We start from the raw sequence: 24,938 nt of genomic DNA on the forward strand, positions 1-24,938 counted from the left end.
ATCAGCACTCTGTTCAAAATCTCCCATGCCCTTCCCATCAGTCAGAACTGAATCCAAAGCGTTCCATGTCATCTTCTTCCCCCTCACATCTGCTTCTCTTCCCATGTTATCCCACTAGAGTTACTGGGTCCTTTTGAGCTTATTTCCACCTCAGGCCCTTTGTACCTGTTGCTCCCTTCTCAGGATGTTTTCTTCCTGATATTAACATGGTTGTATCCTTCACTTAATTTACTCCCCTGCTTCTATTTTATCTCCTCAAATACAACTTCCCTTATCACCAAATAGCCTCTTCTTCCTTTATTGCTCTCTATCACCTTACCTTGCTTAGGTATTCTTTGTAACATGTATCATTAATTAACAGTAAAATTGTATTTGTTACTATTGGTGTATTCACTAGAAAAAGTCAGAGACTTTGTTTTCTTCACTGCTCTAGCAATAGCACTTACAGCCATACTTGGCATAGTGAAGACAATAGGGAATGCTTGTTGAAGACATTAAGTGTGGTCATTTAGATACAACTATTTCCTTAGCATCAGTGAGAATAGCATGTTGCATAGCCATATAATTAAGTTTCCTATTTAAGATGGAGAACAGTAACAGTACAATATAAAACAGAGAACATGATGAAGGTTAAGAGAAAGAAAATGTGTCAAATGGAAAGTAAAATGAAGAACTTTTTTAATGGAAGATGAAGAACAAAAATAAAATCAGAAAATATTCAAAACAGAATTTAAGATACTTTAGTTAAACTTGAGCACATGCATGAAATTATTTAAAAATGGGTAACAGGGGTGCTTGGGTGGTTCAGTTGGTTAAGCTTCTGACTTCAGGTTAGGTCATGATCTCACTGTTCGTGGATTCTAGCTCCACATCAGGCTCTGTGCTGACAGCTCAGAGTCTGGAGCCTGCTTCAAATTCTGTGTCTCCCTCTCTCTCTGCCCCTCCCCTGCTCATGCTCTGTCTCTCTTAAAAATAAGTAAACATTAAAAAAGTTTAAAAGTGGGTCATAAAGTAAATTAATGATGAATATACAACAATTCCAGTTATCTGGGGTGCCTGGGTCACTCGGTTAAGAATCCAACTTTGGCTCAGGTCATGATTTCATGGTTCACGAGTTTGAGCTGCTTGTGGGGCTCTGTGCTGACAGCTCAGAGCCTGGAGGCTGCTTCAGATTCTGTGTCTCCCTTTCTCTCTGTCCCTCTCCTGTCCATGATCTATCTCTCAAAAAAATAAACAAACAAACAAACATAAAAAAAAGAATTTCAATGATCGATAACTTTTTAATGTTAATGAGACCTTGTTTTCTCAAAGCATATCAACATAAGGTGACAGATTCCAGTTCATAAGGGTATTTTGTCCATAGCAGTTAAATTATTTTCCTCTCAAATCCAAGGACTTTTCATTCACTCTGTTTGATTACTATCATGTCCCTCTCAGAAAATGAATTAAATGGGGAAATCTAAAAGGGTTTTGATTTGTTATAGTTCTTTTGAATCTCATTTGCAATGATATCATTAGAAGGGAACTGATGATTTTATAAATTGTTATCTTGGATTTGTTTGGAATGAAGTGTACCTGTCTCTTTTATTAAATATATGAAATGCAGTTAATATGTTAAATAAACAGAGACTGTGTGCTTAATAGTTATAATAGCAAAAATATATTTGTAAGACCAAACTTTAGTGTTTAATAAGTAATAATAGCAATTCAAATCAAATTCAGAGGCAAATTACAAAAGGAACGCAGAGCCTATTGTATAATTATAACTATTAAGCTACCAAGTACATAGTCACTTTTTCCTCTCATGGCATAGAATAAATATGTACACGATTTATATGTTTCATATGTATTTATTAAACACCTACAAGTCATTGCAAGGAATATGGAAGGCACATTTGCCTAACACAGAGTCCCTGGTCTCAAGAAATAGAAAACCTAATAAACACTCATGCATAGTTATAAATTATATTATTTGTTATGGAAAGTGAATGACAGATAAATGTTTGGCATGTGAAATGTTTAAGTAAATGTTGCCATCATATTTTTATAATTTGGGAGAAGCACCAGAATGTCATTTCAATGTCAGAATGCCTGGGTTCAAATCACAGATCTGTCCTTTGAGACACTGATCTCACTTCTCTAAGCTCCAGTGTCCTCTTCTATCATTACGAATATGATAATTAATATGTTACCTAACATAGCACCTGGCATATAGGTAATACTCGATAAATATCATTGCCCTCTGACATGAACACCTTGTAATATCCATTCAACCTTTCAAGTAGACACTTACACTTGGTTTGTGAATATTAGAAAATACTTTTCCTGAGCATCTCAGGATTTCTATATGAGGAATATTAAAAACTCAGCTCTAGTCATGCCAGGGTGATTTTTTCCCTTTTTGTTCTGGTGAACTGATGAAGAACAACATAATCAAAGGAAATATTCTATACAAAGACCATTTTACAACCTGTCATTAGGCACAACTACTCAGGTTTTACTGATTTCAGTACATATTGTTCAGACTATCTTTTTCCCCCTTGTACCATCATTATCCTCTAATAATAGAATTTACAAGACATTTTAAGAGACCAATAAAAAGCAAGTTCCTAAGAGGAAATTAATGAATTTCTTTTTTAAAACTTCATTAACTGTGAGAAACCTACCATTGACCATGATATTAATGGTAACTATTCTGTTCATCAACATGTTTATAATTCATATAGCAACTAATGGTTCTAAAGCATCTGATGATGACAAGCAATTATAATAATTATGGACTTTCTTTTATGTGCATAGTAGCACTTGGGCTATGTAACAGTAAAATAGGGTTGTAATTTAAAGTACTATTTTACATTTTTATAGATTTGAGAACCGCACTTCTGATTTGTAAAATTACAAAAAAGAGTTATTTCTATTGGGTCAATTTAAATATGTTCACCCTATCACATGCATGCTACACTCCAAAGATCAAGGGGAAAAAAAAGATCAGAATTAGTTAAAGCATCAGGATGCGCATATATTTTGCACGTGTAGCCTTTCTATACACAATAATATTCAAACTATACACAAAGCAGTATTCAGGTCTGAAACAGTGGGAGGTCCAAAAAGACCAATGTTTACATAAATACTAGAAAGTGTTTTCCAGATCATGTTTAAGCATTTCAGTGTTAATATAATTGATATTTCATAGAGAGATATTTTTTTAATGTCTAGACACTAGAATAGAAGTGCTTTCCACCTTTAATAACAGAAGTTCCCTCTTACAGGTTCTACATCCTTGAAGAAACCCCACAAGTCCCATCCAGTTCGCATCCACTCTGACAGTTTGCATCCACTCTGACTTCCTTTTCTGATCCTGCAAATTAAATACCGTTGCTTGTAGCGCTGAGTTGTGTCATGGCTATCATTGTACTAACTGTAATTGCTTTATGTAGGCAAGCCTCAAATGAAAAGATTTCCAAAGAAAACTTCTAGTGACAACCAGATAAGGAGCTGCTTTGGGGGTGGGGACAAGGAGGGAAAGGAGAAAGAGGGGTTGGCTCTGGCAGGTACTGAGGAGACAGTGACACAGTTGCTCATACCTTCATTATGGAAGTTTAGAACAGTTGGGATAATATCTACATTTTTGGCAGAATTCATGCCCATAAAATCTGCAGGTTAGAACTTAAAAGAAGTTCTTCCTTATGTAAGGTTGGCATTTAGCATGTACCCCATCCAGAGTAAGGTATCATCTCTTTGACAAGAAAAGTCATTTTTTCTGTGAGACATTTAATTAGTGGAGCCATTTCTCTCGAAACTCCTAAGTTTGACAACACCTTGTATTAGACTAGGCAAGGCCAAGAGTATTGATTTTAGATGACTTATGCAGTTTTTCAGTAACCCCAAGCCTGCTGTTTTTTAGTTAGAACTTGGGGAGAAAACAGCATATATTTTGGGAGCAAATCCATATTTATTTTATGTTTCTGTGGGACCAAGATATCTACCTGCATTTATAGAATTTGTATGCCAGACTATTTTAAGGTGTAGGAAAAGTTATACTAAAAAAAGAACAGGTAAAATGTCTACCATATAATGGGGCTGAATACATTTAATTTCATATAAAATGTGTCTTCATTCCCCAACCTCTTTCAATTCCCTGAAGGTTAATGCCCACTAAAAATACAAACACAAATATTTATTTTTTTTGTTTTCTTTGGATTAAAGAGACAATCTTAAAAGGGCATTTCAAATGCATTTCATATTCAAAAATAATGCTGGATGTGACCTTAAGAAATGCCTCAATCCAGGAGTTTTCTTTGTGTTTATGCATTCATGTTCACTGCTGGCCAGGTTGCTGGTTTTTATGGTTGAAAAACACCCCGCAAGGACAGTTCAGGAGGATTTTCATGGCATTTATATTATATAATATAAAATCGTATCATTATCTAAAACTGATTACAAATAAAAGAAACTAATTTCAATGTTTAATCATAATGTTTTCACTTATGTGTATATCTAAACTATTAATGCTCTTATCACAATAAATTTTAGTGTTCATATTTCTGGCATATTATTTGTTAGTCTTAAAAGACACTTAAAGCCTTCACAGAGTGCATAGGGTCTTCATGATGTGACCACAGACTGCCTCTCTCTCAATTCTTACATATCTTTCACTTGCTCACTCCATCCTATCTATATTGGCCTTCTGTTCTTACCAAATAGACAGTCATATCCTCTGCCCTGTCTTTGCATATCCTGTCACTAAGCCTGGAGCATCCTCTCACCTCCACCCCACCTCGTCTTTTACATATGTTCACATGACTCACAGCCTCACTGGATTCAAATCTCTTTTCAAATGTCATTTCTCTATGGAGGCCTTCCCTTGCCACCTTATTTAATATAACACCCCCTCAATATTTACACACACTGCTTTACCTTTCTTCCTAGTTTATTGCCTTTCTTCTTTCCCATGAATGATGTCAGGAGACATAGAAAAGGAAAATGAGTTTTGTTTGTTGCTGCACCCACAGCAACAGGAACATATACATGCTCGGTAAATATTTGCCGAATAAAAGACAGGTTACTTAGGGTGCTGAGCACTCTGATGTGTTAGCTCACCAAAGGCCCACAGGACCCTAGTGGTTGGTAAAAACCCATGAGGGAGGAGAATGCAGAAGTGGGGTATTCTGCCTCTGACCCAGAAAGAGAAAGAAAATTAGAAAAAGGATACTATCCCATCCCAGACCAAAGGCAGCTTTGAATTGATAGCAAAGTGGTGGTACTGTGTGGTATGTTCATATGACGTTTGGTATAGGACCCAACAAAAGGTGGTGTTCTATCATTGAATAGGTTCAGAAAATGTCCACGAGGCTTAAACCAGTACTGTGGCTGAGATCCCAAACTCCCTTTCTCCGATTACAAATGCAAAGAAGGAATATGCTACCCCATATGCCACTAAAATTGCCCTCTGGATTCATTTATATCTTGAGGTATGTATCTAACTCTGAGAAGACAGAATGAGAAAATTAAGCTCTTGAAACTCATTTTCATAGTTTGGTGTTTTCAATCCACAATGCTAATGGTCTTTTAATGCAGATTTTATCTGTGAATTCTATTTATTATCAGTGGTCATTAACATTTGCTAGCTAATGCATTTATTTATTCATGTTAGGAAATAGAAATGCAGATTCTGTGTTGGATTCTTTGATTATCAGCAGATAGCTCAGTAACATGCTCACAAACTTTTCAATTAATAACACACTATTGTGTACACAGTATGTGTTCCTTAAAAAATGCTCTGAATAAAGCAATAGGTTTAGGTCAGTAATAAGTTTATATAGATTAATAAATGCTAACTTCTTTGTGTTTAGTAACTTTTCCTACAGGTTGTATAGCTAAATATAAACAACTAATCTTTAAAGTTGGAGGAAATCTTGTTTATTTCCAAGAAAATATGTAACTTTTGATTACACTGGACTTATCAGGATTGATTAAACATAAGTGAATGACCCAATAATTAGATGAAAATCATGATTCACTGTGCTACCAATTAAAACAAAAACTAAAACAAAAACAAATCTATGACAAAGGACACTATCATAGATTATCCAAAACTATAAAAACGTCCACTATTTGTAATCTCCATAACTTATCATTCATTTTTTCCTGCAGTTTCACCTATATTAACACTTCCAAAAAAGTTTTTCTGATTCCTGGCTTGTATCCTCCCTCTTTGCCTGTTCATGCTCTACATCCTGGCCAGTGTCTTCACCTATACCCAGTTGAGACGTTTATACTACTGGTGACTATCAAGATACATTATTTTCACAAGAAATAACAGGGTTCGCGAGGATGTGGAGAACAGGGAACTCTCGTGCATGTAAATTGGTGCAGCCACTGGAGAAAACAGCACAGAGATTACTTAAAAAAATAAAAATAGAAGTACCATATGATCCAGTAATTTCACCAGGTGAAATTAAGTAAAGAAAATAAAAAACACCAATTCAAAAAAATATACATGTCCCTATGTTTATTAAAGCATTATTTACAATAGTTGAGATATGGAAGCAACATGAGTGTCCATCAGTAAATTAATGGATAAAGAAGATGTGGGATGTGTTCGTGTGTGTGTGTTCATGTGTGTGTGTGTATGTTTATGTATAATGGTATAGTTATTTATTACTCAGTCATTAAAAAAGAATGAAATCTTGCCATTCATGACAACATGGATGGACCTAGAAGGTATTATGCTAAGTGAAAAAAGTCGGCTGAGAAAACAAATAGCATATAACTTCACTTACATGTAGAATTTAAAAAGCAAAACAAGAAATAAACAGTAACAAAAAGAGAAACAGACTTACAAATATAGAGAACTAGTGGTTACCAGAGGGGAGGCAGGAGGGAGATGAGTGAATAGGTGAAGGGGATTAAGAGGTACAAACTTTCAGTTACAACCTAAATAAGTTATGGGGAATGAAAAATATGGCATAGGGAATATAGTCAATAATTGAAAAAAGAAATATAATGTTTTTTGTTTTTGTGTTTTTCTATACTGGAAGTTTCACTGAAGGGAAAGTCAGCTTCACACACATTCAGAATTAAAGTACTACCAAAAAGTCAGAGGGGTTTCCTCTTGTTTTTAAATGAATTTGGGTCACAGTAAATTACTAGTTATCTTGAACAGCCTCTCATCAGAGTGGTGTATAGGTTGCTGCTTTAACTTTGCCACCTGTGCATCTAGGTCAAATTTTTTTACAATTCACAGCTTCTGGTAAAAATAGTCTCCAGGGATGGCTTTTCCATTATTGATAAATTCCATTAATACCACACAGAAGGATTTCCCTTGCAATGTAGAGCCTGAGGCCTGGGTCCCTCCCTGATTGCTCATCTCAGATCATCTCCATGGCAAATTTAAAATATAAAAATCTTCTTCATGACACTTTGAGGGCCTCCTTGAATATAAGTTACATATATACAATTAAGGCAAGTAGGCTATGTTTAACAGATTACAATAGCATCTCTTACCTACGTTCATGCCACTCATGAATTAGACACTTGGGAATTCTAATGTGCGTTAGTCTCAGTCGGTAGCTCTATTGTACTCAGTAGCTCAAAGTTATTCTAGTTTCTCATCTCTCCGTATTTGTAGTTATCACAATGATAAGTTTTACGGATAAAAATAGCACATACTATACTCCTGGTGCTAGTCAAAGCACTTTATACATATTTATTCAGCCTAACACTTATAGCAGAGTCCTGAACTGTGATCGAATCATAGGATAGAATCAGTTCTAACCTCAGGACATAAACCTTTTCAATCTGTTTATAGAATAATGAAGTAGAGGAAAGACGACAGGGGGGTGGGGGGAAGGAAAAGGAGAAAAATACAAAGAGATATTTGTCAGAAGGATAATAATAAAGAGATGAAATCATGTCAGATATGTAAGTCACTTACAATAAAGTAACTTATATTTCCAGTGGTTACTGAGATTTCTGCTTTGTTTATACTTGATGATATCTGTTTGGAGGACAAACACTTAAAGACTCTGAGCTACCAAGCTCTTGGTAAGCTCCTTATACTACAAAATCTCCAGGCATTTTCCCACTTGTGAGGGGACTACAAAAACCAATGGTACCGATATCTTGCATTACGTGTGTCCCAATTTTGAAAGTCTTAGACTCTATCTTGTTAAGTATTAGGCTACATGTTATGAATATATATTACAAAGATATATGAGACATGGTTCTCACTCTTTGCAATGTATCTTTGACATTTTCTTACCAAATCTTCTTAACAGAGAAGTTTCTCTCCTCCTTTGGTTGTCTCTGTCCTTGTCCTCTGACTTGTTTTGGCCAAGGTAATGTTACCATCATTATATGAACAAAGATTTAATTAAAACTTGTTTGTATGGTGGATTTCCTTCTTGTGCCATGAGAACATGTTCACAATGGACACAGGAGAAGATCATCACCTACAACCAACCTGAAGCAGACATACTTCAGTTGAATTAATATTTATTAGAAATAAATACTCATTATATTATGACATGTAGATTTCTGGGGCTATTGGTTACATAGCAAAGATAAACTGTTGACTAATAGAAACAGTAAGTCTGGTCTCTAAGCTTATTTTAGACCTCCAACTCAATGTTCTAGGCATTTTAACTTTCTTTCATGTCTTTAAACACACTAAATTTATTCTGACTTTGTGACCCTTGGGCAAGGTTTTCACTCTGCCTGGACTTTTCTTTCCCATGGGTTGCCTTGCTGCTTGTTCTTGTCTTTCAGGTTTCAGCCTAACTATAGGCTATAGGCTATGCAAGGAAGGATTCTCAAACCACAGTGTCTAAATCTAGACCCTGTTTTTCTCTGTACCTATCATATACATTGCTTATGTCATCATAGTGTTTATAAGTATTGTTCATAAGTATTGTTTATAAGTAGTATTCATAAGTATTGTTTTCTCATTCATTGTCTTTACAGCTACTTCCTTCAGATGGAATAATATATCAGTGTTTTTCTCTAATACAACTATAGGGAACCTTAGAGTGCATTTTCAATGGATAACTATATGAATGGATCAACTCTGAGGCATGGTTTTATCCCATTTGCCATTCCCAACCCCCCACAGAAACTACATGAATGCCACAAACAGTTAACAAATTCACAGATAATAAAATAGGTCCTCTTCGGATAGAGACCTTTTATTCTTTTTTCCTAATTTGAACACTCTAGTGTTTTATTTTTTAAAGTGCAACATCTGAAATAAGCCTCTCTGATATGCTGGCAATTCCAGCTTGGCACCGTGAAGGATGGTCAGATATATATATACTTTTTTCCTACCACACTCTGCCTGGAACCAATCATTTTAATGTTTTATAGGTCATTGATTAAGAAAATAAAGATTTCATAGTAGGAATATATTTATATTCATCAAGTTCTGGCTACAACTGGTATGTTTAAACACCAATTTTATTTATTTTTTCCTAGCTTGACACTTCACTCTATGGTTTTCTGATGTAAATGGATAGCATACATCATCCTATGATTTGTTTCTTCCAAACGATTTGGCTTTAATAGTATATTCAAAGGTGGAGAAAAAAGCTGCTATTTTTCCTTCACACTCTTATTCCATTTTCCTTTCAGTCAGTATAAAGCTATTTTCTAAGTTGTTTGCTAGATGTAAACATAAATTCTTACAAAGTATATAGATGTATAAATACATGTAATATCTACAATTATTTTATAGCATGGCAAAGAATTATACTTAAAGAACAGTCATGTATTTATCATTGGCCTTATCTATCCAAAGCATTGAGTATGCTTTTTATATTTTGATTTTTTTTCAGGAGTTATTTTGCTCTTTGAACCAGCTTCTATAAGAAAAAATAGTTAATAAGCGCCAAGACTCAAATTATCAGATGACACAAACTACACCATAACAACTGTGTATTAGTTATTCTGTAATTTATATTCAAAATTAGAGAGATAATTTGCAAACACCTCATAATAAATCCTGAGCTAAAAGAAACGTTTGTCAAATTTTTCTCTCACTTTCCTTTCTGTGGCATGCAGATGTTAAGTTTTAAATATGTCACATTTTCATACTTCCTTCTATACAGCTCTCTTTCTTTGATTTCTTTCCAAAAAATAAAACAAAAACCAAGCAAATTAAAATTCAGAGCTATGAAGTGAATTTTGCAAAGACATTCTTTATATTTTTTTCTTTTTCTTTTTTTTTTTACTTTTCACAAAGTTCTGCTCTCAATTATTTTCCAATAAGTTTAGTTTATCTTGAAATAACTAAACATTTGTAACATTATATGGTCCATCTCCTAAGATTTAGTATCACCTTTCTTGCTACTGACATTTTTTTCACACTTACAAATTCATCATGTACCAAACTGAACTAAGCATTAATCTCCAAGCAACTGTTTATCCAAGCTTTGTATTTTAGTCTGAGACATACCAATGTATTAGGAACCAGAATTTAAAATTTTAGAGTCCCTAAAACTCTGCATCCCATCAATCACATATTCCTTCAGATTATCTTCATCATACATGTTGCTATTTCTCTAGTCCATTAACTCTTCACTGGACCATCTCACAATAGCTCATTCCATTCCATCTTGATCCCCTAAAATCTATTCAGTATCTGCCACATGGTTCAGCTATGTAGAAACCAACTCTGCTTCTACCCTTTGCTTGTTCAGAAACTTCTAAGGACAGCCTGTTCTACATAAGTCGAAGTCAGGTACAAATTCAGTCCACTACTGAGGCATTCCATTCCTTGACTCTTCACTGATTTTATGTTTTCCAACCACTACCACCTTCATGAAATCTTTCCTTCTCCCTCCGCCATATCTCAAACGTATGCTCTAGGTTTAAATAATTCCTTTGGTCTTGAATATTTTTCTCTCATTTTCTCTCCTGCAGAGATTCTATCCATGTTTTCAGAATTGTTTCACATTCCTTTATCTGTGAAGTAATCACTGATCACCTCTATTCATTGACCCTCCAAGCCATACCATTTTGACCTCTTTCATGATAGTTGTTAGCATAAGTTAGATTTCAGATCTAACTATATCCTAGCCATTGGACAGGGCACTATATTAATAGAGATTATACTGCAGATGACTCTGACCTTAATGGAAACTGAGAATTCCATAATGTGTGCATATAGTATAACATACCGACATATTCTGATTGACTTGGGCACTCACGACACCACTAAATCAAAAGGAAAATATCTATGCTTATTACTCTAGTGGACAGTAAGTAAAAAGAACCAAATTTCCTGTATCCACACTCTCCCACTACTATTGTCAAGGTGAGATAATCATGAACCAGGCATCCCGTTTTGAGTGAATGCGACTGGCAGTAATTGCACTGCTAGTGACATTTTCTTAGGCCATATGGACATCATTAGGTATATCAGTAAGCTTTCTCTGCATAACAAACCACCTTAACAATTTGCATCTTAATAAAGTTCTCTTGCATGGCAATTTGGACTGGGCTCAGCTGGGTAGTTCTGGGTAAACTGGTCTCATCATCTGCCAGTTTGGCTGAGGGCTGGCTGGTCCAGGGAGCCTTACCTGGAGACTTATCTCTTACCCTCATGGTCTTCCATCTTTTGTTAAGTTCAACCAGGCCCTCGTGCAGCAGCTGAGTAGGATGCCAAGTAAATAAGCAGACATGCTCAATGCCTCTTTAGCCTTACCCTCAGAATGGCTACACCATTGCTTCTGTCTCTATTTATAAGAGGAGTTACAAAGTCAGACTACAAAGGCATATGGACTACCACATGGGGTGCTCAAATCCAATTTTTTAACAGTTCCCAAAAAACAAGGAGCACCCTTTCATATTCATTTCCTCTGAGTTCAAGCTTCTCACAAAGATGCCCTGGCTCAGGCCCAGCTAGTAGAAGCTGAACCCACTTTCCCTGATGCAGCTCCTCCAGGGTTTTTATATCAGTATTGCAAAGGGAATTACTTTAATTGGCTTGTTTACTCCTTACACTCATTCAGAGAGATGGGGGTTTAATTATTAATGAACCAACTGTTTTATTTAGGGGAAAATTTAAAAATGACAGGAAATAAAACATTTGATGATGAGTCTAAAATTACCTGTACCTCATCTAATTAAACAATTAACAGCCAACACATATTTAATATATTTTTTCATTTCCCCAAGATATATATAATCTTAGCAATATGTATATGTTTTTTAAGGAAATTCCCTATATTGATGGATCTGGGGAGCCCTAAATTAAGAGGCTGAATTGGGAAGGAGAACAAATGGTACAGGCACAGGGTTCATGAGGCTAGGGGTCTCTCTTGCATTCTGCATGATCATTTGAAGGCATTCATAAGTTAAGCAGGCCATAGAAGAAAGAACCCAAAGGGACACTTAAATTATTAGGAGACAAGAAGGGAAGTAATAGTTCTAGGGAGTAATAAAAGTATATAGATAAGTGAAAGGTGGTATAGAAAAAGGTTTTAGTTCTGAGTGGGGAAAAGGAGATGTCCTGAGAAAATCAGGATAATTAAGGCCCTAGTACAGAGAAGTATAGCTGTTCCTAGAAGAACAGAAATATTCCTGGATATTACTAACTGATCAGGATTAAGGTGAAAGAACATGGAAACACAATCCTATTATATGAGACAAAACTGAACACTAAATGGAAACCCAGAGGTAATCAATCAAGTACACAATGATAGCTCTGATTAGCAGCAAGTCCTATAGATACAGACCTTCAGTGGAAAAGACTGAAGCCAGAGAAAAGTGTAGAGAATTGTTTTTTTGTGTACGTGTTCTATTTAAATAAATAATTATAAATTCTTTAGTGTGTTGACCATATTTTAGCATTTTTTTTTTACAAATTACAGATACTGTTTTACTTATCAGACACCCAGTAAATATGTAGTGAATACCAAAAAATGTTTCAAAAATGGAGATATGCAACCCACATCTTGCTTCAAGAAGGAATCACCGAACAGCTGCAAATTTACAGTAGGATGAAAGCCTCCAACTGTCAGTCTGCCTCAGCTTTTGAGTCAAGATCAAGCTTTTCTAGAGAAACTAGCCAATGACTGAACAAGGGCATGATGCAAAGTCCTGTTTCTGTTCAAGTTGGGACTCATCCAACAGATAATCTTTGTTTAGGAGCTCTTTGTTGAAGATGTTGTATTCTTTCAAAATCACCATGTTACTAATTGCTTTAGATCTGATTGGTTATGGTATTTAACAGTATGTTATGATACAGATTCTTTGTGGTAGCTAGGAGGCTCATTTGGTCTCCTAATGTAGGAGAATGGAAGCAAGGGTAAGGTTATGAAAGTACTTGAAAAACTGCATATAAAAGTTAATTTTTATGGACACTTGATTAACAGTAATAACTAGAAAACTGTAACTATTGAAACTTAAAGACAATCCAAATCTTTACTGTTTTTTTTTTCAACTCCTATCTTCACACACCCAGATCATCTTTTCCTAGCTTGTATTGAAATTTCTCTTCCTTTCTATTCTTTTTTAGATGAGCATATAACTACTCTGATAGGGGAAATGAAAAAAAAAAAAATCCCCAGGGAAATAATCTGAGTGAGTGCTAAGTAACTAAAAAGATACTACTACAAACTATTGGTATAATCCCTGAGTGAAATAAACAAAGTGGGTGTGAACGTTCATTACAGTGATGACGGTGGTGTGGTGGAGTGGAAAAGACAGGAAGTGGTAGTGAAAATTGAAAAGTGGAGGCAACTAGTACAGCTCTCCCTTGACTGAGAATGAGATTACATCATGATAAACCCATTGTAAATTGAAACTACCATAAGTTGATAATGCATTTAATATACCTAACCTACTGAACACCATAGCTTAGCCTAGCCTACTTCAAAAGTGCTCAGAATGCTCACATTAGCCTACAAATGAGCAAAATAATCTAACACAAGACTATTTTATAATAAAGTGTTAAACATCAGATGTAATTGAAAAAAATACTGTACTGAATGTGAGAACAAAAATTGTTGCATGGGTACAGAATGTAAGTGCATCCACTGTTTACCTTTGTGATCATGTGGCTGACTGGAAGCTGTGACTCATTGTTGCATCATGAAACAGTATCATACGACATATCACTAGTCCAGAAGACATCAAAATTCAAAATGTGAAGTATGATTTCTCCTGAAAGGGGACACCTTTTGCATCATTAAGTCAAAAAATTGTAAACCAAACCATTGTAAAATGGGGACCATCTATATTCAGATTATAGTTTGAAATTCACAGCAGCTGACAGGAATCAGCATTGTATCTTTTTTTCCTTTTTCATGAAAAGTAAATTTTCACTAGAAATTATGCTGTCAATACATGTCACCTGTCAATTTGATAGACATAAACATTTTTAACCTTGTTTCATTCAATATTTATATATATTTTACACAGATCGAGGATAAAATCTTGTTTTTTTTGGTGTAATCTAATACACGATTGGAATATAATCTAAGAAACCTTAAATTACAACATTTTCAAAACGCTAACATTTTACTTATCAGTGCTACCTATCTGGAAGGACTATTCATCCATCCACCCAATCACATTTGCACATATTTGTCAATCTATCTTCAGTTCCAGCATATCTCAGGTCTTATAAACACAGATATTCTTTTTTTTTTAAATGTTTTATTTATTTTTGAGACAGGGAGAGATAGAGCATGAACAGGGGAGGGTCAGAGAGAGGGAGACACAGAATCTGAACCAGGCTCCAGGCTCTGAGTTGTCAGCACAGAGCCCGATGCGGGGCTCGAACCCACGGACCGCGAGATCATGACCTGAGCTGAAGTCGGCCGCTTAACCGACTGAGCAACCCAGGCGCCCCAACACAGATATTCTTAATGTAACTTCCAAGAAATTAGATAGCTTCACTGATAAATGCAAATTTTAATTTCCTAGGGGAGGGGCCAAAATGGTGGAAAAGCATCAAGGTTTTCTTTGCGTCTCTGGTCTCTGAGATGCAGCCAGATCAACACTAAACCATCCTGCACACCTAGAAAACTGATCTGAGGATTAACACAACAATCTGTACAACAACCCGAACCACAGAACTCGGCAGGTACGTGGTGCAGAGAAGCTGTGGAGGACAGGGAGCTGCTTTTGCTTGAGGAGAGAGGACGGAGACAGGGGGAGAGTACGGGAAAAGCACCCGCCCCAAAAGCAGCTGCACTGAATGTGGAAAAGTGGAAACAGCCGCAGGGACTGAACTGAAAGGGAGAAAGGAGAAAGGAGAAAGGAGAAAGGAGAAAGGAGAAAGGAGAGGGTTTAAATTACATTAAAACTCTATTAACGGGGAGGGGGCGGGGAACAGAGTCTGAAACTCTGCAAATCAATTACCTGGCGTTGCTCTGGTGAGAAGGGTGAATCTCCAGGAGCAGAGAGCATGGTCCAAGGGGTCCGCAGGCCACACAGGATGTGGTGGTTCCCCTGCTGGACGACGTCTCCCAGTGGACCGCGGAGAACGAGGACATTCACTGGTGCTGGAACAAGGACGTTAAGGGTGAAGCCTGGCGCCAGATGTGTGCTGTGATTTTCCATAATCCCTGAAACGCTGCTGCTACACTATCTCGCGAACTTTTTCTGGGGCCGGCTGGCACCCGGCCGCAGTCTCAGGGCACCGGCAGCAGCACAGTCCAGCGAACGTTCCTGGGTGCCGCCAGCACCGGCCATTGCTCAGTGAGACCCTTCCCCAGAGGATCTGAGCGGGCCAAAGCCGCAGTCCCTCAGAAGTGAGGGGTCGGGAAACACAGCCGCATCTGAGATGAAACTCAGGAGACAGGCGCTGCCTAGCAGCCTGACGGCCTGGTCACGGACAGTGTCAAAGCGGGGAGTAGATGGAAACCAGCAAAAAAGGAGGGGTATTTGATTGCCGGTCAGGGAGAGCACAGACTTCCAATACTGGAGATCGGGTACCTGGGAGACGCCATTTTCACCCCTCCCGCGCATGCGCAGACACGCCTACACGCGCTGTAACAATCTACCCCAGTACGCTGAGCGGCGCCATCTAGTGGAGAACAGAGCCATTACACTAAACCCCGCCCAACTGGGCCAACAGCCCTCCAGACAAACACCAGAAGTCTCTCCGCCTGCTTAGTTTGAGGACTACAAAGTGCTTCATAGCTTGACTTCCACGGGAAATCAGATGTAACTGCAATCGTATTTCATTCTGTTCGCCTGTTCACTGGTCCTTACATTCAATTTTTTCTCTTTTACTTTTCTTATTCCTGAACACATAAAGAGAAAAAATTTATTTCTATTTTCGGTTTTTATTAAACAAGATTTGTCTTTAATTTTTTTCTACTATATTTTTTACTTTTTTGTAAATTTTTAAAATTCTATTTTACTTTCATCATTTCATTTTATTCTATTTTATTAGATGAATCTTTTCAAATTTTCAAACCTTTTCCTTTTTTTCCTGTTTTTTTTCTTTTTCTCTTTTTTCTTTTTCTTGTATTTTCTTATCTTTCCATTCTTTCTCTAATCTATCAAGCTTCTTTCAACAACCAAACCAAAACACACCTAGGATCTAGCTTCCTTTATTTGATTTCTTTGAGTTGTTTTTAATTTTTTAATTAATTAATTTTTTTTTTTTTACTTTATTAATTCCTTTTCTTCCTTCAAAAGGACAAAACGGAGGAATTCACCCCAAAAGAAAGAACAGGAAGACATGACAGCCCGGGACTTAAGCAACACAGATACAAGCAAGATGTCTGAACCAGAATTTAGAATCATGATAATAAGAATGCTAGCTGGGGTTGAAAATAGATTAGAATCCCTTTCTGTGGACATAAAAGAAGTAAAAGCTAGTCAGGCTGAAATAAAAAATGCTATAACTGAGCTGCAATCTCAAATGGATGCCACGGAGGCAAGGATGGTTGAGCCAGAGCAGAGAATCAGCAATATAGAGGACAAACTTATGGAGAATAATGAAGCAGAAAAAAAGAGGGAGACTAAGGCAAATAAGACGAAACAGCACAATTTAAGAATTAGAGAAATCAGTGACTCATTAGAAAGGACCCTTTCTAACCTTTCAGGTCCTTTCAGGTCCTAACCTTTCTAACCTTTCAGGTCCTTTCAGGTCCTAACCTTTAAGGTTCCTTTTAATGAGTCACTGATTTCTCTAATTCTTAAATTGTGCTGTTTCGTCTTATTTGCCTTAGTCTCCCTCTTTTTTTCTGCTTCATTATTCTCCATAAGTTTGTCCTCTATATTGCTGATTCTCTGCTCTGGCTCAACCATCCTTGCCTCCGTGGCATCCATTTGAGATTGCAGCTCAGTTATAGCATTTTTTATTTCAGCCTGACTAGCTTTTACTTCTTTTATGTCCACAGAAAGGGATTCTAATCTATTTTCAACCCCAGCTAGCATTCTTATTATCATGATTCTAAATTCTGGTTCAGACATCTTGCTTGTATCTGTGTTGCTTAAGTCCCGGGCTGTCATGTCTTCCTGTTCTTTCTTTTGGGGTGAATTCCTCCGTTTTGTCCTTTTGAAGGAAGAAAAGGAATTAATAAAGTAAAAAAAAAAAAATTAATTAATTAAAAAATTAAAAACAACTCAAAGAAATCAAATAAAGGAAGCTAGATCCTAGGTGTGTTTTGGTTTGGTTGTTGAAAGAAGCTTGATAGATTAGAGAAAGAATGGAAAGATAAGAAAATACAAGAAAAAGAAAAAAGAGAAAAAGAAAAAAAACAGGAAAAAAAGGAAAAGGTTTGAAAATTTGAAAAGATTCATCTAATAAAATAGAATAAAATGAAATGATGAAAGTAAAATAGAATTTTAAAAATTTACAAAAAAGTAAAAAATATAGTAGAAAAAAATTAAAGACAAATCTTGTTTAATAAAAACCGAAAATAGAAATAAATTTTTTCTCTTTATGTGTTCAGGAATAAGAAAAGTAAAAGAGAAAAAATTGAATGTAAGGACCAGTGAACAGGCGAACAGAATGAAATACGATTGCAGTTACATCTGATTTCCCGTGGAAGTCAAGCTATGAAGCACTTTGTAGTCCTCAAACTAAGCAGGCGGAGAGACTTCTGGTGTTTGTCTGGAGGGCTGTTGGCCCAGTTGGGCGGGGTTTAGTGTAATGGCTCTGTTCTCCACTAGATGGCGCCGCTCAGCGTACTGGGGTAGATTGTTACAGCGCGTGTAGGCGTGTCTGCGCATGCGCGGGAGGGGTGAAAATGGCGTCTCCCAGGTACCCGATCTCCAGTATTGGAAGTCTGTGCTCTCCCTGACCGGCAATCAAATACCCCTCCTTTTTTGCTGGTTTCCATCTACTCCCCGCTTTGACACTGTCCGTGACCAGGCCGTCAGGCTGCTAGGCAGCGCCTGTCTCCTGAGTTTCATCTCAGATGCGGCTGTGTTTCCCGACCCCTCACTTCTGAGGGACTGCGGCTTTGGCCCGCTCAGATCCTCTGGGGAAGGGTCTCACTGAGCAATGGCCGGTGCTGGCGGCACCCAGGAACGTTCGCTGGACTGTGCTGCTGCCGGTGCCCTGAGACTGCGGCCGGGTGCCAGCCGGCCCCAGAAAAAGTTCGCGAGATAGTGTAGCAGCAGCGTTTCAGGGATTATGGAAAATCACAGCACACATCTGGCGCCAGGCTTCACCCTTAACGTCCTTGTTCCAGCACCAGTGAATGTCCTCGTTCTCCGCGGTCCACTGGGAGACGTCGTCCAGCAGGGGAACCACCACATCCTGTGTGGCCTGCGGACCCCTTGGACCATGCTCTCTGCTCCTGGAGATTCACCCTTCTCACCAGAGCAACGCCAGGTAATTGATTTGCAGAGTTTCAGACTCTGTTCCCCGCCCCCTCCCCGTTAATAGAGTTTTAATGTAATTTAAACCCTCTCCTTTCTCCTTTCTCCTTTCTCCTTTCTCCTTTCTCCTTTCTCCCTTTCAGTTCAGTCCCTGCGGCTGTTTCCACTTTTCCACATTCAGTGCAGCTGCTTTTGGGGCGGGTGCTTTTCCCGTACTCTCCCCCTGTCTCCGTCCTCTCTCCTCAAGCAAAAGCAGCTCCCTGTCCTCCACAGCTTCTCTGCACCACGTACCTGCCGAGTTCTGTGGTTCGGGTTGTTGTACAGATTGTTGTGTTAATCCTCAGATCAGTTTTCTAGGTGTGCAGGATGGTTTAGTGTTGATCCGGGTTAAGAAACAGACTGTTAATTACAACAAACTGATGGTTACCAGAGAGGCGGTGGGTGGGGTAATGGGTTAAACAGCTGATGGAGATTAAGGAGTGCACTTGTGATGAACACCAGGAGATGTATGGAAGCGCTGAATCACTGTATATTGAATCATTGTATATCTGAGATTAATATTACACTGAATGTTAACTAACTGGAATTTAGATAAAAACTTAAAAATGAAAAAAGATATCTCAGGTTATCTTATAATACTAAGAAAAATTTTCAACACAAAGCTTACTGGAAAAAGCGTAGGGAAAATGTGACCCTTCACACACAACTTTGTTGTTAGTATCTGAACAAATTGCCTAGCTATTTTGGAAACCATTGTAAGTTAGGCCTCATTTCAGCGCAAAAGAGATGGATAGGTACATTGGACATGCCTTGTGAAATTTGGAATATCATGCCTATAATGTGTTCCCGAATACACAGAAACACTAAATTCTTGAAATAATTCCCTGGTACCTGCAAAGAGCCATTTTAGCTAATTCACAGTTTATACGTGTTAACATGCAGTTAATGTATATGTTACCTCATGCAGTGAAAAGAAATCCATGAGATGAATAACTCTGGGAGTTTGTATGGATAAAAAACATGTACTCAGGGCTAAACTTAGTATTGCATGCATTATGTTGCAATGTTTGAGCATAGCTCTGAGACATTGGGGCTGCTTTTAGAACAAGCAACTGCCATATTTGTCCATGCAGTGCTCTGATACCACCTTCAAAGGCAAAACTAGGATTTCAAGGAATCATTGAAATGACAATCCATGATTTAACATCCATGACTCAATCCCCAAACCCAGGTGAAAGAAAACAATTTTAAATTTAGTTACATTGCATATGTCACAAATACACTTTAATATTAATACAAATGCAGAAAGATGTAACAGTGGATTTAAGATTCATTTCATACAGATAGCACTTTAAAAACAAAAGTTCTATTAATCAGAAATTATATTTATTAATTACAGTCTGTCAAAATACCAGAAAAAACAAAGGCCTTATACTTAATGGTCAACATATACTATTGGCTTAATTACAGAGCCCTGTCCAATTATAAGGGTCTAAAGTCTGAAATTCTTCATCTTATTGTGTAGAGTTTGGATATGTAGAGGACATGTCTTTTTATTTTTTTAATTAGTTAATTTTTAAAAATTTAATTTCAAGGTAGTTAACATACAGTATAGTACTGGTTTCAGGAGTGAAACTGTGTCTTTTTAAATTTTAAATATGAATTGCCAGATTTTTCCAGTTGTTTCAATGATACAAAACTGACCATTCTTTTGTTGAAATCTGTACTGGAAGATGAATCAAATTTGGCACTTCCCTCTTGCCACACAGTGAACTGGATATAGTGATAACTATCTCCCATCTCAGCCAAAAGCTCTATAATGGGAAGCTGGCACCTCATAAATCTAGTGGCATGAAAGTGATTTTTGTAAAGAAGAAATGACACACATTTAACCAGGTCTTGTTACAATCTTCCAGCTGCCATTTCTGTCTCAGATATAGCCATCAAATGGAGCAGAGTGGGCCTGTTCTTCATCCCTGTCATAATAGTCTCACTGAAATATGCAGGATATTTAGCATTTTAGGTACAGGCATTTTTATCAATGTCTCTTCAGTATTTGACTTAATGCATGAATGCCTTTTTAAAATTCAGCTGGTGATGCCCAATTAAAGCATCCTACATTTTCAGAATAGAAACTAAATAAGTAAGGGGACCATGTTTTAATTATACATATATAGTAAGGTTTTCTTCTAGGGCTCAAAAAGGCTTTTTACTCATAAATTAATATATGAACATGGGCTTAGAATTCATGAAAAACACTGTCATCTTATGAAAAAATATGGATTCTGGTTTAAAGAAAACAATACTTGAAGTAAGAATGAGGTAATTATTTTAATAGCCTATTGAAGATTTCAGTCAAAAAGGGAGGATACAATTTGGGCACCTTATTAATCATTGTTTTTTTGGAGTTGTGTGAATTGTAAGCTACTCTGTTGGGTTAACTCGATTAGAAGTGCTCACAGATACCATAAATCTCTTCATTTTAAGTGCATCATTAATTTTATGACAAAATTAACCTAACACCATTAGAGCAACAGGCAAATCTTGACAGCTATTTTTTTAGACCATTCTAGTTGATATTTGAGGGGTCCACAAACAATTTTAACAGTTCACTAGGTTTTGACCTTGAGCCTACTACAGCTGATGGGATCCTAGGATCAGCAGTGATATTATTGTTTCTATTGCCCTGTGGGAACAGTCAATGAACAACACAGCTAGCTGTGATACATGAAACCTCTCCTTACTGCACAGAACCATCCTTGATGTGTTCTCTCTAACGGGGAAGATTACTTTCAGCTTTCTGCTTGCAATGTTCTGATAACCTTGCATATTTAATTGTAATTGAGAGTCAAGTGACTTCTACAGAGTATGCATTTTAATTAGCTATCAAATGAATAGGGAGGCTGTTTGTCTAGATTTTCTTTCTTTATACTAATTAATTGAGAGTCAAGGGTCGGGATCTTGTCTTGCAGAATCCATTGAAGACATTCATTTCAAATATTTATATACATTCACTTACAAGCATAAGATTCAGAGTTCATTTTACGATCTAATATAGGCCAAAAAGGAATATTTTGCTGGCATTATGCTGCAAGTAATAGTGACGGGAAAGTAAATAGTCAAAAAGATTTATATTTTTGGTTGCAATTTTTAAGGTGAATAAAAGCTTATTTTAAATATAATTAAGTGAGAAACTGAGAAATCTGTATGCAAAATTTTATCTTAACTGAACAAAAATTGTATTAAAAATAAAGAACAGGGGTGCTGGATGGCTAGTTGGTTAAGTGTCCACCTCTTTTTTTTTTAATTTTATTTTTTAAATTTATATCCAAATTAGTTAGCATATAGTGCAACAATGATTTCAGGACCAGATTCCTTAATGCCACTTACCCATTTAGCCCATCCCCCCTCCCACAACCCCTCCAGTAACCCTCTGTCTGTTCTCCATATTTAAGAGGGTCTTATGTTTTGTCCCCTTTCCTGTTTTTATATTACTTTTGCTTCCCTTCCCTTATGTTCATCTGTGAAATATCTTAAAGTCATCATATGAGTGAAGTCATGTGATATTTATCTTTCACTGACCGACTAATTTCACTTAGCATAATATCCTCTAGTTCTATTCACGTAGTTGCAAATGGCAACATTTCATTCTTTTTGATTGCTGAGTAATACTCCATTGTATATGTATACTACATCTTCTTTATCCATTCATCCATTGATGGACATTTGGGCTCTTTTCATACTTTGGCTATAGTCAATAGTGCTGCTTTAAACGGTGGGGTGCATGTGTCCCTTTGAAACAGCATACCTGTATCCCTTGGATAAATACCTAGTAGTGCAATTGTTGGGTTTTAGGGTAGTGCTATTTTTAATTTTTTGAGGAACCTCCATACCGTTTTCCAAAGTGGCTACACCAGCTTGCATCCCACCAGCAATGCAAAAGAGATCCTCTTTCTCCACATTCTTACCAACATCTGTTGTTTCCTGAGTTGTTAATGTGAGCCATTCTGACAGGTGTGAGGTGGTATCTCATTGTGGTTTTGATTTGTATTTCCCTGACAATGAGTGATGTTCAGCATTTTTTCATGTGTTGGTTGGCCATCTGAATGTCTTCTTTGGAGAAGTGTCAATTCATGCCTTTTGCTCAATTATTCACTGGATTGTGTGTTTTTTTGGGTGTTGAGTTTGATAACTTCTTTACAGATTTTGGATACTAACCCTTTATCTGATATGTCGTTTGCAAAGATCTTCTCCCATTCTGTTGGTTGCCTTTTACTTTTGCTGAATGTTTCCTTTGCTGTGCAGAAGCTTTTTACTTTGATGAGGTCCCAATAGTTCATTTTTGCTTTTGTTACCCTTGCCCTGGGGACATGTTGAGTAAGAAGTTGCTGCGGCCAAGGTCAAAGAGGTTTTTGCTTGCTTTCTCAAGAATTTGGATGGCTTCCTGTCTTAGATTTAGGTATTTCATTATTTTGAGTTTATTTTTGTGTCCGGTGTGAGAAAGTGGTCCAGGTTCATTTTTCTGCATGTCACTGTCCAGTTTTCCCAGCACCTCTTGCTGAAGAGACTGTCTTTATTCCATTGGATATTCTTTTCCTGCCTTGTCAAAGATTAGTTAGCCATACATTTGTGGATCCATTTCTGGGTTCTCTATTCTGTTCCATTCATCCGAGTATCTGTTTTTGTGCCAGTACCATACTATCTTGATGATTACAGCTTGGTAGTACAGCTTGAGGTCTGGGATTGTGATGCTTGCTGCTTTGATTTTCTTTTTCAAGATTGCTTTGGCTATTTGGGGTCTTTTGTGGTTGCAGACAAATTTTAGGATTATTTGTTCTAGCTCTGTGAAGCATGCTGGTGTTATTTTGATTGGGATTGCATGGAATATGTAGATCGCTTTGGGTAGTATTGACATTTGAACAATATTTGTTCTTCCAATTCAGGAGTATGGAATAGTTTTCCTTTTGTGTGTTTGTGTGTGCCTTCATTTCTTTCATAAGCTCTATAGTTTTCAGTGTATAGATTTTTTACCTCTTTGGTTAGATTTATCCCTAGGTATTTATGGTTTTTCGTGCAATTATAGATGGGATTAATTCCTTGATTTCTCTTTCTGTTGCTTCATTGTTGGTGTATAGGAATGCAACCAACTTCTGTGCATTGATTTTATATCCTACGACATTGCTGAATTCATGAATCAGTTCTAGCAGTTTTTTGGTGGAATCTTTTGGGTTTTCCACATAGAATATCATGTCTTCTGTGAGGAGTGAAAGTTTGACGTCCTCCTGGCTGATTTGGATGCCTTTTATTCTTTGGTGTTGTCTGATTGCAGAGGTTATACTATGTTGTATAACAATTGGGAGAGTGGACATGCCTGTCTTGTTCCTCACCTTAGAGGGAAAGCTCTAACTTTTTCCCCATTGAAGATGATATTAGTGTTGTGTGTTTCATATATGACTTTTATGATCTCAACGTATGATCCTCATATCCCTACTTTCTTGAGGGTTTTTATCAAGAAAGCATTCTGTATTTTGTCAAATGCTTTCTCTGCATCTATTGAGAGGATCATGTGGTTCTTGTCTTTTCTTTTATTGATGTGATGAATCACCTTGATTGCCTTACGGATATTGAACCAGCCCTGCATCACAGGTATAAATTCCACTTGGTTGTGGTGAATAATTTTTTTAATGTATGGTTGGATGCGGTTGGCTAATATCATGTTGAGGATTTTTGCATCCATATTCATCAGGGAAATTGATCTATAGTTCTCCTTTTGAGTGGGGTCTCTGTCTGGTTTTGGAATCAAGGTAATGCTGGCTTCATAGAAAGAGTTTGAAAGTTTTCATTCCATTTCTATTTTTGGAACAGCTTCAAGAGAATAGGTGTTAACTCTTCCTTAAATGTTTGGTAGAATTCCCGTGGAAAGCCATCCCACCCTGGCCTCTTGTTTTTGGGGAGATTTTTGATTACTAATTTGATTTCTTTACTGGCTATGGGTCTGTTAACTTTTCTATTTCTTCCTGTTTCATTTTTGGTAGTGTATATGTTTCTAGGAATTTGTCCATTTCTTCCAGATTGCCCATTTTATTGGTGTATAATTGCTCATAATATTCTTTTTACAGTTTCTATTTTGTGGTGTTGGTTGTGATCTC

General features: G+C 36.9%; 1 long non-coding RNA gene across 1 annotated transcript in view; it reads left to right on the forward strand.

Annotated features, from left to right (window-relative positions):
* Positions 1-17,982: 17,982 nt before the first annotated feature.
* LOC123379347 overlaps positions 17,983-24,938 on the forward strand; it is a 45,677-nt gene continuing 38,721 nt past the window's right edge. Inside the window, exon 1 of the long non-coding RNA XR_006583730.1 lies at positions 17,983-18,802. This is a non-coding gene — a long non-coding RNA (uncharacterized LOC123379347). The remainder of the gene's footprint in view (positions 18,803-24,938) is intronic.

This window comes from Felis catus, chromosome C1 (genome assembly GCF_018350175.1).
Source record: "Felis catus isolate Fca126 chromosome C1, F.catus_Fca126_mat1.0, whole genome shotgun sequence".
Taxonomy (NCBI): Eukaryota; Metazoa; Chordata; class Mammalia; order Carnivora; family Felidae; genus Felis; species Felis catus.